This window comes from Colius striatus, chromosome 5, assembly GCF_028858725.1.
Source record: "Colius striatus isolate bColStr4 chromosome 5, bColStr4.1.hap1, whole genome shotgun sequence".
Classification (NCBI taxonomy): Eukaryota; Metazoa; Chordata; class Aves; order Coliiformes; family Coliidae; genus Colius; species Colius striatus.
Window position 1 is genome coordinate 38,463,131 of NC_084763.1, and position 15,980 is coordinate 38,479,110.

Here is a 15,980-nt window from a genome sequence, read left to right on the forward strand (position 1 = left end):
CACCAAAGAAATATTTACAAATTGGTGAGTGTCGCATAAACTCCCTCCGAAGGCTTTTCAGGCACCAAAGGAGCTGTGCTGATTCACACTGGAGCCCTGAGCCACTCCACACCATCTCCTAGAAGCCAGGAAATGCCAAGCCCAGATAGCTTCTCCTGGTTACCCACTTGCTATTCCTTCTCACAGCACCGTGAGATTTGTGTGGTGTCAGCACTGTCAGCCAATTTCCTGGCTTTCCATCAGTTCATTGCGGGTGTAATGCAGATAAGGTTCAGGTTTCCATCTCTGCAGATCTCAGAGTGTGGGAGGCCCACCTTGAAGTATGATTTCAAGGCATCCTCTTTCCTGCTTTGCCTTTAAAATGCGTAAGTTCTCACCCCAGGAGAGAGGGCTACAGAAAACCATCACCCCTCTAGTGAAACATGGACCTGGTGAGGCATAAGAGTAAAGCTAAACTCAGCAGGGCTAATGGGCTTGGGATCCCATGCACCAACCTTGCTCCAAGCCATCTCCTACGAGCTGGAATGGAATGGACTGGACATGGTCTAGGAGCTGGAGAACTTCTGCAGGTTTTCAGGTCTGCAGTGTTGATAGTGGGTTTGATCTTTAAAGGTTGCAGTGATGGCATCCGAGGGTTTGATGTCATGGTTACCCTTGGCCAGATGCTCTCTTCTCTCTGCACCAAAGCCATTCTCCTAACTGGACCTGGGAGATGATCTAGCTTGAAAAAAAGAAAGGAGAAAAGAGAGAGGGATTCCTAAATACAGAAAAAAATCTCTAAAAAAGATGCTGTGACACGGTGAGGTGGCAGGGAGCAAGGAGGTTGGGAAGGAGGCCTGCACTCAGCGACTAATGCCTCAAGCACTAGTCTCTTGATTCTTGAAGATACTGACAGCTTCTTGTGCGAACAGGGGTAAAATCACTGATTTTCTGTTCCTCGTGTTCAAAATAAGACTCTTTTGTACTTCCCTTCAGACTTGTCCTCTTAATTTATAGTCTGGGACAGTTGTGATAGAACATGTATCTTCTCATGTGCAACCACACAGCTCTGAGCACTGCTAGCTTAATTCAGGACACAGGGATGTTGCTGAAATATTAATTCAGAGGAATATTTTCACCCCAACTGCCAATGTAGCATTTGTCTATGGAGGGCCCCCTCCTCTTTCACATGTAGGTTTCACTTGCAGTGATTTGAAAGGCGAAGGGTGGGAGGAGGGAGAGAGAAAGCATTAATGGAACAAATGCTCTGAAAGCAATTCCAAAAACATTTCTATCTTCCGGCAGAATAGCAGCTGTGGTGTGATCTCTAGAGGTCCCTTCCAACCCCTACCATTCTGTGATTCTGTGACATCCAAAGCTGTGTTCAGCATAATGGTCACCAGCTGTGTGGAACTACTTTTTTATTGACCAGAGCATTTCCTCGGGGCTGCAGTGGATTCCAAACACCTCCAGCTCCAAGTTTCGCAGGTGCCCAGAGCTGGTTGTGCCTTTAACCAGCTTCTTTGCCAAGGAACAACTCCTGAAACTGAATTCTCCCCTCACCACCCTTTTCCCCATGCTGCCCTCCAGCCTTCAAAGAGCAGCAATCTCACTTGGAATGGGAGAGTCGGTGCTCAGCTCTCCTTGCCCAATGCCCCCTGAAGACCAATGCACACCAGTCTTGAAGCCACAGTAGTTAAGGGACACTTAAAGAGGTAATGCTAAAGATAAATCCTGTAGCAAGAGTAATTAAAAAATAATAAAAGCTAAGGCTTTTATTTCAGGAAGATCTTTTGAGGAGAGGGGCTGGATATGATCTCCTTGAGTACTCTATTATAAGCTCTGAGTTATAAATAAAAACGTATTTTAACATCTGGGATTCATAACATCTTGCTGACAGTCAAATCTCATAAAAGATGTGGTGAGTTCTACAGATGTGGGAAACCTCATTCAATGAGATGCATAACAAAGGAAATCTAGTTCTTTTTTATTATTTATTGTTAACTCTGTGTCTCTCTGGTGACCGGTAAAAGGGGCTAGTTACAGCAAGCCTGGCTCCAGAGAAGAAAGCAGAGCTGCAGGGTCACCCTTGCTTGGATGAACCTTGCTCAGAAAATCACAGCAGCATCATTGTCTTAAAACAAGGGGTGAAGCAAGTGCCCTGTACCTTGTGGGCTGCCTGCAGAGTATAGAAGTTTGATCCTTCCCTGGTGCTCAAGGATGGATGTTCACACAGTAACAAGCAGTCCCTGTTGGGGGAAGCTTACAAATAGGGGGGACAAGAAAGAAAGAACTGCCCAGAGTTAAGAGATGTGCCTAAGATTTGCATGAATGTCACTTCAATCCCAGTATGGGATTTTAGCAAGGTGAAACAGGAGGAAGGAAGTGGTGGAGTCAATGTCCCTGGAAGTGTTTAAGAGATGGGTGGATGTTGCACTTAGGGAAATGTTCTAGTAGTTGACAGGGCTGGGACAAAGGCTGGACTTGATGATCTTAAAGGTCTCTTCCAGCTGAAATGATTCTCTGATTCTATAAGAGAAAGGGCAAGGCACTCCTTCCCGTCTCACTCACCCTCATGAGCCACTGCAACTCCTTGGTGAGGATGTAACTGAGGCTACAGTCCCAACTAACATTTTACTTAAAGTTGTTTTACTTTCCAAAGGAAGGAGGGGAAAGTATTTTCTAGCAAAACTTAATAACAGCAACCATCTTACCACAAACTAGACCCAGCACTTGTACTGTCACAGGCGTTACAGCAATCTGGAATCTCCTTTCTACTGGGTAAACCCAAGGAAAGTAAACAGTTTATTATGGTCACATTTAATTTGGGCTTATACAAAGTTGGAGCACTGAAGCGTGTGTTTAATGTGTTTGTGGTGGTTGGGATTGGGTTTTTTCCCTCCCCAAATAGCTTAACATTGATTTTCCTCTTAACAAGTGCTGTTGTTCTGAGAGTCAGTCTCACTCTCCTTGTTGTGACTTAAGAGGTTGTAATCTTCCCGTTGGTGCTATCTGAATCCTCTCTCCACAGTCACACTTATTTTTTCACTAGAAGAGGATTATGATCTATTAATCAGTAAAGATGAAGTGGGCTAGTAGAGCTACGACACAGATGTGGTTATTTTGCACAGCCCTGGAGAAACAGGCAGGTGCAACAGGTGTGAAAGAAAACAGCCATCAGGTGTCTGTGTCAGAAACGAGGGTTGTAAAAAAAGGTCATTCAAAGAGCTGCTGGTGGCCTTTGAATGATCAATCTGCTGTTTCATGGGAACACATGCAGTGTGGGTGCTCAGCCACGTGAGATAAGATACCAAAACGCTCTCCTGATCTTCTCAGTGACAGATCTCAAAGCACTTGACGGCAGAGGACAGAATTGTCTGTATTTGACAGAGGGCAGAATTGAGACATGTTAAGACAGTGGGATTTGTTTGCGGGCCTGCAGGAAATGGGAGCCAGGGCTGCATAACAGAAAATAGGCTTTCGAATTTAGTGAGTCCAGTCCAGCTGGCTGCATTGCATGACTTACACTGAGAGGCTGACAGGACTCTAGAGCTGAACTAAAGCACTGGAACTATGAATTTCCAAGCTTTCAAATATTTGGATAGCCTAGAAATACAATTTTAAGCCCCTAATACCTCCCTCTCAAACGGTGTAACTTTTTCTCTTTCTTCTTTTTAGTTTTGACCTCCCTTCTTTTCAGATTTTGCTAAAGCAGCCTCAGCTCTGACATCATCTGAGAAATTCATTTAGCAAAACATTTTGAATGATTTGTGCTGTTTCTGGTGACTCTGCCAAGGGAAACATCCCCTGCAGCAAGTGCGATTTTAAACCTTGAGTGTGTATTTTTTTCCTCCCCATCCTGTAGTTACATTCAGAGCAAATCTCTTCCCTTGACTCCTGGCCAGTTACCCCAAAGGAAAACGTCACTCTGGGAGGCCAGGAGAACAGGGTTGGTGCAAGCAGAGTGAGCCCATCTGGAGGCAGGATGGTTTCTTCACATGTCCCTATCCCTTATCAGTCCACCCAAATAAGTAAAGAGGAGGAGTATGGGCTGAGGGAGTGTTTGCTGCATGCCTGGGACTTTGAACATGGCATGTTGGCTGCATCACCAAAGTGATGGTGGAACTCACCAACTGGTAAAGGGAGAGGACACTCCTGGGAATGAAAGTTGTGACCAAATCAATACTTTTTTTTTCAGTATTTGACAGTGTTCGCACCTCTTGCTAACCAACGCTGCTCCAGAAATGTATATCCTTGTATCAAATTCACCTTCACTATCTTTTTAATGATTGCATGGAAGTAGGAACATCATGTCCTGAAGCCAAACAAGAATTACAGAATCATAATCATAGAATCATTTTGGTTGGAACAGAATTGTAAGATCATCAAGTCCAAACTCTCCCCTCACACTGCCAAGCCCACCACTAACCCATGGTCCTCAGCACCTCAGCTACGTGTCTTTTAAACATCTCTAGGGATGAGGACTCCACCACCTCCCTGGGCAGCCTGGGGCAGTGTCCAACAACCCTCTCAGGGAAAAAGTTCTCCTTCATCTCCAGTCTAACCCTCCCCTGGGGCAACTTGAGCCCATTTCCTTGTGTCCTATCATTTGTTACTGGAGAGAAGAGACCAAACCCTACCTCACTAAAACCTCCCGTCAAGTAATTGTAACAGAGTGATCCTATCTCCCCTCAGCCTCCTATTCTCCAGAATTCACCCCCAATTCCCTCAGCTGGTCCTGATCACGCTTGTGCTCCAGACCCTTCCCCAGCTTCGGTACCTGTCTCTGGACATGCTCCAGCACCTCAATATCCCTCTTGTAGTGAGAGGCCCAATATTGAAGTTGTGTGGCCTCACTAGTGCCCAGTACAGGGGGACAATCATTGCCTTGGTCCTGCTGGTCACACTAAGATAGATATGCAAGGATCCCAGCCCTTCAAGTCATATTTAAAGCTCTACAGTCTATAGATATCTGAAACAGACAAGGTCGCCCTCAGGTACTCCTGATGTGCTTCTGCCAGACATCTTTCTTGTCACAATGTGTGAGCACCTAGATCACAATATTTGGTGTCTGAGGATGCTTTCAGGAAGCAGGAACCTCCTTTTCAAATCTTTGACCCTCATCAATGTGTTTCTGACCTACCAAACCCCAAAGGCATGCATTAAAAGCCTCTTCATAAGGATCAGGACTGGGGAAATGAAGTTACAGTGTATTTCCAAACAAAACATTCCCTGAGCCTCCCACACACCAGAACCACCCCATGGAACCACAGTGAGATACCTCTTTTCCAACAGCAAGAGATACATTAAAAAGGGAGGCGTGTGAGTTTTTATGGCACTATTCTGGCTCTATTGATACTATTTGAAGCAAACACACACAGAGGCTTATAATAAGAGGGTGTAATAGAGAGTAAGTGCAAATGATTCATTCACTTAGATTTCCCAGGATTAGACAGCAGCAGAAGTGCAATGGCTGTGTAAAACAGACTTTAAAAAATAATCTTCTAATAAGATTTTGATAAACCTGTTAGTAAATTACAATGCTTGACTTCAATAACTATTTCTCCCCTGTAGTGTTTTTCTGCGGAGTTAAAGTTGTGGTGCTCTTCAACATGTGATAAAACCTTGATCTCAATGTGGGCAGAGCCAGGCAGGGATTCCTCAGGTCAATGAATCACACCTCTGGGGAGAAGTTGAGTCCTAGACAGCTGTTTCAGATCTCTTGCAGCAGTAACTTTTTGAATGGAAATCAACCTCCTTTTTATATCCTATTTTGCTCTCTTTTTTCTTTCTGTTGTCTTGAGTAGATTAATTTCAAAAATAAAATACTGTTTTTAGAAAAAAAGCACCTCCTCTTTTCACTGCCCTCCAGACTGCATGTATGAATTGGTGGCTTACCAAAGTCTTCCCTAAATCCCATGTCTGGACATGCATGTGCATATTGACAATGCAGGGAAACTGCCACATTTTTTGGTACCTTTCTTAGAAATCTGTCTCCTGGGATCAAGTCATTACATGGTAATCTTGGCTTTCATTTGGAGGAATTCATTTTTGCAGCTGCCACAGCTGAGGAAGAAAACTTGCATGTGCAAATATTTAGGAGCTCAAAACCCAGAATGGAGACCAAAAGAGCCCAGGTTTATGAATCTTCCTGAATCATCTCTGAATTGCAGCATGATTATGTTTAAGCTGGATGTGGCCAAGTTGCTCTTATTTCCTACAACTTTGTGGGCATTTTGGCCCCAGCATGACAATGCTCATCTCCCTTTCTCCCTGTCTCTTGCTAAATGAGGTGTCAATAATTTATCCTGTTGCCTTATTGAGGTTTCTACCACCCACAGATGTCATCATCATGTATATATTATGCTAATGAGGGTATCTGTAAGCATATATACATCTCTCTTACATATTCACTTTGGGGAAAATAAGGAGATAAAAGCACAAATGCAGCTCCTCAGTGCTACAGGATGATTGAGAAAAATAACGTTCAGATGGGGTGAGATACATTAATGTACAAATCACTCTCCCTGACACACTGAGGATGGGTTACTTTGTGGGGCTGTCCAGGTCCCTAACACCTTTGCACAGTTAATGGGGCACTGTGTGAGTCAGAAATTTTTGTCCTCCAGCACCATTAGCACTGCAGATTTCAGTGGGACTTTTGATGATGAGTGTCCCAGAAAAGCAAGATGTCCCCTCGCACAGGTACATGAGTCCAGATCAGCATAACGTTCCTCTCCAGACCAGACTTGATTAATACAGCCACCACTATCATGCTGTTTGTCATCCTTCAGTGATAGAGGTTCATTAAAATTTCCCATTTGTTTAATTTATAGTGAGAAGACTAAGAGCAACCCTCAAGCAAGGCATCAGGTCTGCCTGTACCCCAGTCTGCCCTTCATGCCCTACAAAAAGTTGGGTGGGTGCTGAGATGGTAGAGACACGGCCCCAGCCATAGAATCATAGAATCACAGAATTGTTATTGTTGGAAAAAGCCTTTGAGGTTATTGAGTCCAACCACTAACCCAGCACTGCCACAGCCACCACTAACCCATGTCTCTTAGCACCTCAGCTTTGGAATATTTCCAAGGATGGGGACTCCACCATCTCACTGGGCAGCCTGAGCCAGAGCTTGACAACCTTTTTGGTGAAGAAATATTCCATAATCTCCAATCTACATCTCCCATAGTGCAACTCAAGGTTGTTTCCTTTTGTTCTGTCTCTTGCAACTTAGGAGAAGACCAACATCTGCCTTCACACAGCCTCCTGTCAGGGAGTTGCAGAGAGTGATCATGTCTCCTCTCAGCATCCTCTTCCCCAGAGTAAACACCCCCAGCTCCCTCAGCTGCTCCCCATCACACTTGTGCTCCAGACCCTTCCCCAGCTCCAGTGACTGGCTCTGGACAGGCTCCAGCCCCTCAGTGTCCCTCTGGGGGTAAGTGTCCCAACATTGAACACAGCACTCAAGGTGCAGCCTCACCAGTGCTCCTGCAGACTCCATGGCAGGTAGCCAAGGGCTGTGTAACCTTTTAAAGCACAGGAGCTCAAAAGCATTTTGAGATCAGCACAGTGTACTAGGGTGTCAGCTTCTGCAGGGAGGGCAGAGAGGAAAAACCGAGACTGGTCACAAATTACTTGAGCAAAACTGATGAAATGTCTTCCTGCTGCAGATGATAGGGGAGGCGGATGCTGCCAGGTCCTCTGGGATCAGGCCTCCAGTTTTTGAAGGCCACTTGTTCTGGACAGCAAAGGATCAATATTTTGCCACAAATTATTAAATTGTAGCTTGCCCTGCCCAAGTGCATGTGTTCAGTAGGTGTCTGCAGTGAGGGTTTAGGATTCCCACAGAAATACCTGAGCTCTTTCATGGGGTGATACAGTGTCTCTGTTTTTGAAGCTTAATCATTGTACTGATATCAGAGGAGCTTATCAATAGCTGCCACAGACTCAGCTTCAAAACCTCATGCCTGTGCTCATTCCTCTCCAAAAGGATGGCCCTGGCTTAGTTCCTCAGTTTCCCCATTGGTAAAATGGGGAGTAGATGCCAGGTCCTGTTCCTCAGGGAGCAATGAGGTTAGCACAGTCACACCGAGAAGCGCCAAGTCTGTGGCCTTCCTGGAAATTAAATGACTTCACAGTAGACTTGAGTTTGGCTTGGATGCCCCAATGTTGATCACAAGCCCTTCAGGAGCACGACCTGTCACCAAACCCATAAAGCACCAGGAGAGAAAAATAATAATTAACTCTCTGAACCTAATTCCATGCATTTACCCTTTTCAGAGCAAATTTTCTATGTTGCCAGGATTTGACACTAAAACCTAGTGGCCCTGGGCATCCTGAAAGTGTCAGAAGGATGGTAACAGCTCATAGATAAAACCAGCCCACAAAAACAGACCTGATGCTTTTTTGGTAGCTTCCATTTTTAAACAAATGCCATCACTCTGGCACTGAGAAGAAAGCTCTGAAGCATTGCCTGTGCCCACTATGGCCTCCAAACTCTGCTTTGGCTCTCGGTGACAGAGGAGCAGCATTTTTTGTTGTGAGGTTGCCTGTGAATTCAATCAGGTTAAATATAGAGAGATGCACACACATCTACTTGTCTATATAATTTATGCACGTATTTTATGGCTGTTTCAGTCACTGAATCACAGAATCATTACTGTTGGAAAAAGACCTTTAAGATCATTGAGTCCAACCACCCACCTCACACTGCCAGGCCCATCACTAAACTAAACCATATCCCTCAGCACCTCATGTATGAATCTCTTGAATAGCTCTGGGGATGGTGACTCCACCACCTCCCTGGGCAGCCTGTGTCAGTGCTTAATAACCCTCTTGGGGAAAAAGTTCTTCCTAATGTCCCATCTAAACCTCTCCTGAAGCAACTTGAGCTCATTTCCTTATGTCCTATCTTTTGTTACTGGAGAGAAGAGATTGACTCCCACCTCACTACAACTCCCCTTCAGGTAGTTGCAGAGAGTGATCCTGTCTCCCCTCAGCCTCCTCTTCTCCAGACTAAACACCCTCAGCTCCCTCAGCTGCCTCTCATCAGACTTGTTCTCTAGATCTTTCTCCACTTTGTTGCCCAATCCAGCTCAAGAATCATAAAAGCTGCCCAGGGGAAGCAATGCCAGTGCACCATACTGTGGGCTTGTGAAAATCTGCTTCAGAGGAGAAAACGGAGCTTTAGCTATATTGTTTTTTTAATGGCTTTAGATCCTGGCTTCTCTGCTCTGGCGCAAGCAGTTGCAGTGGCTGAAGGAGCCACTGCAGCCCTCCAGTAGCCTCCAGCCCTCTCCTGTGCTGGAGGTTTCATCTGTGGCAGTTGCTCGGCAGATCTGTCATGGTTTAAATCCAGCTGGCAATGAGATCCTATGCAGTCACTTGCTCACATCCCCTCCCCATGTCTCCCAAAGGATGTGGAGGGGAATCAGAAAAGAAAATCAAAACATGTGGGTTAAGATAAGAACAAGGACAGTAACTAAACTAAACTACAATATAATAACAGGACGAACAATGAAGTATAATAATAGGAATTAAAAGAAACAAAACCCAAGAAAAAGACAGATGATGCCTAATACTAATTGCTCACCAACCAGTGTCAGATGCCAGAGCAGTGATCAGTCCCTCCTGGCCAACTTCACCCCTCCCCAGTTTCTGTACTGAGCATGATGTCTTATGGTATGAAATAGCCCTTTGTCTAGTTCAGGTCAGCTATCCTGGCCATGTTCCTTCCCAGTTTCTTACGCACACATCAGCTTCCTTCCACCCCCAGTCCACTCACTGGTGGGACAGGATGAGAAGCAAAAATGGCCTTGATGCCGTGCAAGCTCTGCACAGCAATAACTGAAACATCCTTCTGTTATCAACATTCTCTTCAGCCTAGATCCAAAATATAGCCCTGTAACAGCTACTAGGAAGAAAATTACCTCTACCCCAGATGAAACTAGGACATTATGAGGTTACCCCAGGTGTTCCCATTCACAGTCCAGCCCATTTGCTCAAACTTTGCATCAAAAAAGGTTCACGCTGAGATGTTGGAGTCAAGTCACCTGGCTTTGCTGCAGGCAAGGGGGTAGTAACTTTTTCAAACAGCTCAGGTATTTCCTCCAGACCTCCTCTGTCACTTCACTGCCAAGACGTTTGCTCAGGATGGTGTTTTGCTGCTTAGGAACAGGGTGTGACAAAGTGCAGGGGCTGGAGAGGACCTGCAGGCCAAGCCCTGTCCCCAGCCTGCAGCCAGGCAAAGCAAGTGAGACTGCAGCTGTGATGTCCCTGTCCCCATCATGGGCCACCGAAGGCACAGGAGGGTGGCTTACCGAAAGTCACAGGGAGAGACTGTGGCAAGGGTAGGGACTGAATCCCAAGGGGTTCCTGGCCAAACCCACCGCCCGCCCCAGATCTGAGTCTACAGCAGCTTCCCTACAGTGATAAACAGACAATAAAAATTGCTTTTTCTCCCTAAAAGCTGCCACCAGCAAACCCAACAGAGGGGAAATAATGACCCACTCATCCAGTCTCCCTCATAGTTTATGATAAAGAGCCTTTTGTTGCATTTGATTTTGCAAGCTCCCTCCTCTGCCATTCTCATGGACTGCAGTTCCAGAGACACATGTAATTATTTTTACAAGAAACGCTTTCAGACAAATAAGTCTGGAGAGGTTTGCAGTTTCTATTACCTCACGGTGACTCCATTGATAGGCAGTAAGCACACCTTGGGAGAATTAGAGAGCATAAAGTAATGGAGGTTTTTGTCCTCTCAAGACAGAACTGTGAGTGTTGCCTGTCTCACTGCCAAGACCTGCAATTACCAACCTGGAGCAGGAGACAGGTCCTAGTGCTGAAAAATGACCTTTTTCCAATGAGCCCGGTAATAATGGAACTAGGCTGCAAGCCCTGTTTCCTTCAGGGGCTCTTAGGCATCCAGGACTGTGAGATATTTGGATCACCTCAGTTTTCAGGACAGTTGTGATCCCTGCTTGGGGGTAAGGATGGAGTTTGCACTGCTTTTTCTTACCTTTGCTGGTGTGTGCAACTGTACCCTGGCTGCTTTACTTTTTTGGAAGCCCTTTCTGCCAGAAGACAGAACAGTTGAGGAAAAAAAAGCAATTTTGTAGGCACTGTCATTGCAATTATGCTTGAAAGCCAGGGATTTAATTATTGTGTGAGAGCGATACCCCAATTGCAATGGTCCCATCACTTGAGAGGTTTCTGTGCTAAAACAGACGGCTCATCAAATGTCAAGGAGCGAAAAACACAGCACTCATGTACCTCCAAATCCCAGTGTGAGGGTTTTCTGATGACACCCGAGTTAACTATTATTTAGGTTAATTGAGGACACAGGTGCCCCACTTGAATTCAGCTGTCTATATGGCACATGATTTTGTATCGTCCTTCTTTTACTCACCACTAACCATTGCTAGCAAGTGGCTGGAGCTACACAGTGCTCCCACATTCCTATTTCGTGCTTGCATTTTAAATGAACACTTATTCACTCAGGCTGATGATTTCTCTGTATTTGTTGGGAATCTTAACAATTCTACCAGAACATCTCAGCAAATGGGTCATACTCTCCGTCTCTCTTGAGTGTATAGGATGTCTGTAGAGTTAGGAGAGAACCATATTATGACGTCCCTGTCTTTCTCAAGGACTGACAACATAGAAAAACTCAACAAGAAATCACCTTCCAATAAATGCATACATTAACCACCAGGCATATAACAGCACAGCATGTAGGGTCTTAAATCACAGAATCACAGGATGGTGGGGGTTTGAAGAGATGTTTAGAGATCATCTAGCACAACCCTCTTGCTAAACCAGGTCCACCTAGAACAGGGCACACAGGAACATGTCCAAGTGAGTTTGGAAACCTCCGGAGAAGGAGACTCCACACCCTCCCTGGGCACCCTCTGCCAGGGCTCCCTCACTGAACACCAAAGATGTTTCTCTTTGTGTTTAAGTGGAACTTTTTGTGTTCCAGCTTCTTTCTATTACACTTTGTCCTGTCACTAGATACAACAAAAAAAGTGATGCCTCAACCTCCTGCATCCACCATTTAGATATTTGTAAATATTAATGAGATCTCCCCTCAGTCTTCTCCAGACTAAACAGCCCCAGTTCCTGCAGCCTTTCCTCATAAGAAAGATGCTCCAGTTCCCAGCTCAAATCAGGAGTAGCTTTGCAGAGGCTGATGGAGTTTTGCTGGTGTAAAATCAATGAGGAAATGGCAAGACACCCTCCATCGCATCTGCATGGCCAGACTCACTCACACAGGCTGACCCAGCACAGCTTCATCCCTCCCAGGAGCTGAATAACCCAGAGCGTGGCTGAAGCAGAGTCTTTGGCTTGCCACTTTTATGTTCATCTTTCCAAACAAACCCACAAAACAACAAACAAGACAACTCAGTGGCGTTGCTCGAGTTGTGTTTCAGATGATAGGAAAGGGGCCCTGGCACCAAGGCAGGCAGTCCATGAACAGGCATGGCAGTTCACTGTGACTGCACAGCTCATCATAAAAGCAAAGTGTTTGTTTTATCTGAGTGAGAAACTCGATGAGTTAGAGACATGAGGAGAGTTGGGGTCACAGGATGGGAGGAGGATGATGTCAGAAATGAGATTGCTCAAGTGGGGTTGATTTTGTTGTGGTTTCTTTTCCCTGATTCTTCACTCTCAGATCAGTTGCTGCAGTACACAGCCACACATACACAGCCAGATATATCTGGTAATCCCTTTCAGAACCGTGCTCAGGATGTGCACCTAAAACTAGGGAAAAAATCATATCTCCAAGCCCAAATATTCTAGATTTATCCACCCCAAAGCATCAAGAGGCTTTTAACCTTTTAAGTTAAAAGGCTTTAAGCCTTTTAGGGCTACAAAGATGATCAGAGGACTGGAAGATCTTTCTCATGAGGAAAGGCTGTGAGACATGGGGCTGTTTAGCCTGAAGAAGACTGAGGAGGGACCTCATTAACACTTGCAAGTACCTAAAGGGTGGATGTCAGGAGGATGGGGTGACATTTTTTTTCTGTAGTGTCCAGAGACAGAACAAGGGGTAATAGACAAAATCTGGAACACAAAAAGTTCCACTTAAACACAAGGAGAAACTTTGGTGTTAGATGAGGGAGCCCTGGCACAGGCTGCTCAGGGAGAGTGTGGAGTCTCCTTCTCTGGAAGTTTCCAAACCTGCCTGGACATGTTCCTGTGCGACCTGATCAAAGGGAACCTGGTTTAGCAGGGAGGTTGGACTGAGTGATCTCTAGAGGTCCCCTCCAACTCTGACTGTTCTATGATTCTATGAACCTCATGGAAAGGACTTCTCCTGATGCAGGGAGAGTACAAAATGGGCAGCAAGGGGTTTGACATCCAAAACTTGTGCACTCACACCTCTTATCTTGTTATTCCATGTTATCACAAAACATCCTCCTCTGGGATCCTTTCCCACTGGGCTCCCCACTCCTTGTACTTGGTCTGTGGCTGCTGCTCTCTGCCAGGCCACTTATCCCTGCCACAGCCCGTCAGCAGGGAATTTCCTCCCACTAGAGCAGCATTCATGGCATTGGGCCAGGGAAATCAGCTCTGGGGCCAGTGCTGCCAGCAGCCTTTGACAATGGAGCAAGGGATTTCCTGGGCACAGGGGCTGTGAGCCACTCTGGCTGTGCAGGGAGAGAAGGATGCTCCTCGAGAGGTGAAAAAGTTACATTAAAAACCAAACTAACCTGGCTCAGGTTAAAGAGAAACAGATTTACTTTTTTTCTCTCTCTCTCTTGAATTCATTTGTTGGAGGAAGGAGGCTTGGAGATGAAACAACAAAAGACAACGTTGAGTCAAACTGAGATATTTCTTTCAACCTACACAGGAAATCATCTTATATGGGTAAGCTTCCAAGTATTTATGCAGTAGTGCTGTTAGGTTTATTAAAACAAAAAATCAACAAAAAAATCTACTTCAAAAAGAAGAGACATTTTTCAAATCTTCCTTCTCTCTCACACACTCAAGTATAGGCAGTTCAGGGTCAGAATTGCTCATCACCTGATGGGATCACTAAATAATTTCTGCCCTCCATGAGACTTGTCTCACTGTGGCTTTACTTTCATTAAAAAGAATAAAGGGACAAGAGAAATTGTTGTAACCTGGAGGTTGCTGGCAACTGTACCAAACATTTTCCAGGATATCCCCTCTCACTCCTACCCTGGGTTTCATGCCACTCAGCTCAGGAATGGCAACAAATGACCCCCTCTTCCATCTCACAGACACTGTAACTCATATTTTGTCCTATTCTAGTCATATTGAAGCTCTCCAGGTCCCCATGGGCTGTGCAGTGAGATTCCACTGGCACCAGGACCCAGTTTGGGCTCAGCGATGGGCTACTGGAGGTGCTGGGAGGGCGGCTGGTGGCTGCCAGGCTGGTGAGGAGGCAGCGGCTGCCTGGAGTGCTGTCTCTGAGGCAGAGGAAGTGAGGAGCCAGTGTATAACCTGAACTTGGTCACCCTCGACCCAAACCCTGAAGAGGAAAGCTTGTATGCATGACGCCTTCCTGTTAGGAAATATTAATCACGGCCATGTCCAAACATGGTAAATGAAACCTCAGGAAAACCGCTCCTTTGGTGTTCGAGTACTACACACCAGCTTATTCAGGAAGGTCTTCTTGCCTCAGAAACAGGATCAACCCATCATCAGGACACCATCTAGGATTACATATTGCCTCCACAATGGCCCCAGTCCAACCTCGTCTATCTTCTTGGCCAAGGCAAATCCAACTTGATTTGGTTTCATTTTGAGTCAAAGCTATGGTAAGCAAAGGATCAAAGTGGGACTTTGGTGTAGGAAGGGGTGAGCAGCCTCTTAGAGGTTTGATGCAGAGGTGGAGTTGAGCAGACCTTGGTATGGCTGTCTTCAAGCTCCTCGATGGGGCCGGAGGAGAGAAGCCCTCCCATCCCTGTGGACTTGGTTCTACAGCTGGACAGGAGCCTGTGAGGTTAAGCTGGGATACATTTTAAAGAGTAATCCTGAGAGCAGGAAGCTTCACAGCCCAGGGACTCTGACCATGCCACTCGCTATTAGCTCATGGGGTGACAGTCCAGCCAAGTGCCAAAATTCGGCAATGCCGGGTCAGTCCGCACCTCACCTGCTGCAGCTCAGTGAAAGGTGGTCAATGGGAAGAATGTGGAGATGCTCAGCTGGATGCTGCAGTGACCAGAGCTAGGAGGTGCAGGTTCCTCCACGTCCCTCCCATCCCACTCATGCTGGGAAACTAGTTTTCCCAAAACATCGTGTCCTTTGTCATTGGGGCCTTCAATCTCTCTGAGGGCCAAGCCTCACTCATAGGGCCAAACTCCCTTTCAGAGACTCCCTTTGTGGGACAAGCCTTGATTGTGAGGCTCAAACACATTTTGGTGGTTAAGCCTTACCATGGGGTCCAAGTTTCTTTGGGTGGCCCAAATGCCTCTGTACGACCAACCTTTGTCTGTAAAGCCCAAACATCCTTTGGACATCAAATCCCTGTGGGTCCAAAATTCCCTTCAGGGGCCAGGACTTGCTGCTATGCCCCAAACTTCTTTGTGTGGGCCCAGATCCCTTCAGGAGACCAAACCTTACTTGTGCATCCCAAATCCCTTATGGAGCCAAAACTCCTTTTGGGGTCCAAGCCTTATTTGTGGGGCCCAGACACCTATGGGACCCAGACTCCTCTCAGGGGTAAAGTCTTTTGTGTAGGTTCCAAGTGTCCTCGGTGTACACAAACTCTTTTGAGGGCCAAGTCTTTCTTCTGCATCCCAACCACCTTATGGGATCAAAACTCCTTTGGGGGTCAATTCTTGCTTGTGGGCCAAGTCCTGCTTTTGGATCCCAACTCTTTTGGGAGGCGAAGCCTCTCCTGTGGGACTCAAATCCCTTATAGGACCCAAATCCCTTGTGGGTGCCACACCTTCTCCTGTGGATCATCAATCTCTGTGGGATCCAAATTTCTTTAGGGTTCCAAGGCTTGCTTGTGGATCTCAAATTCC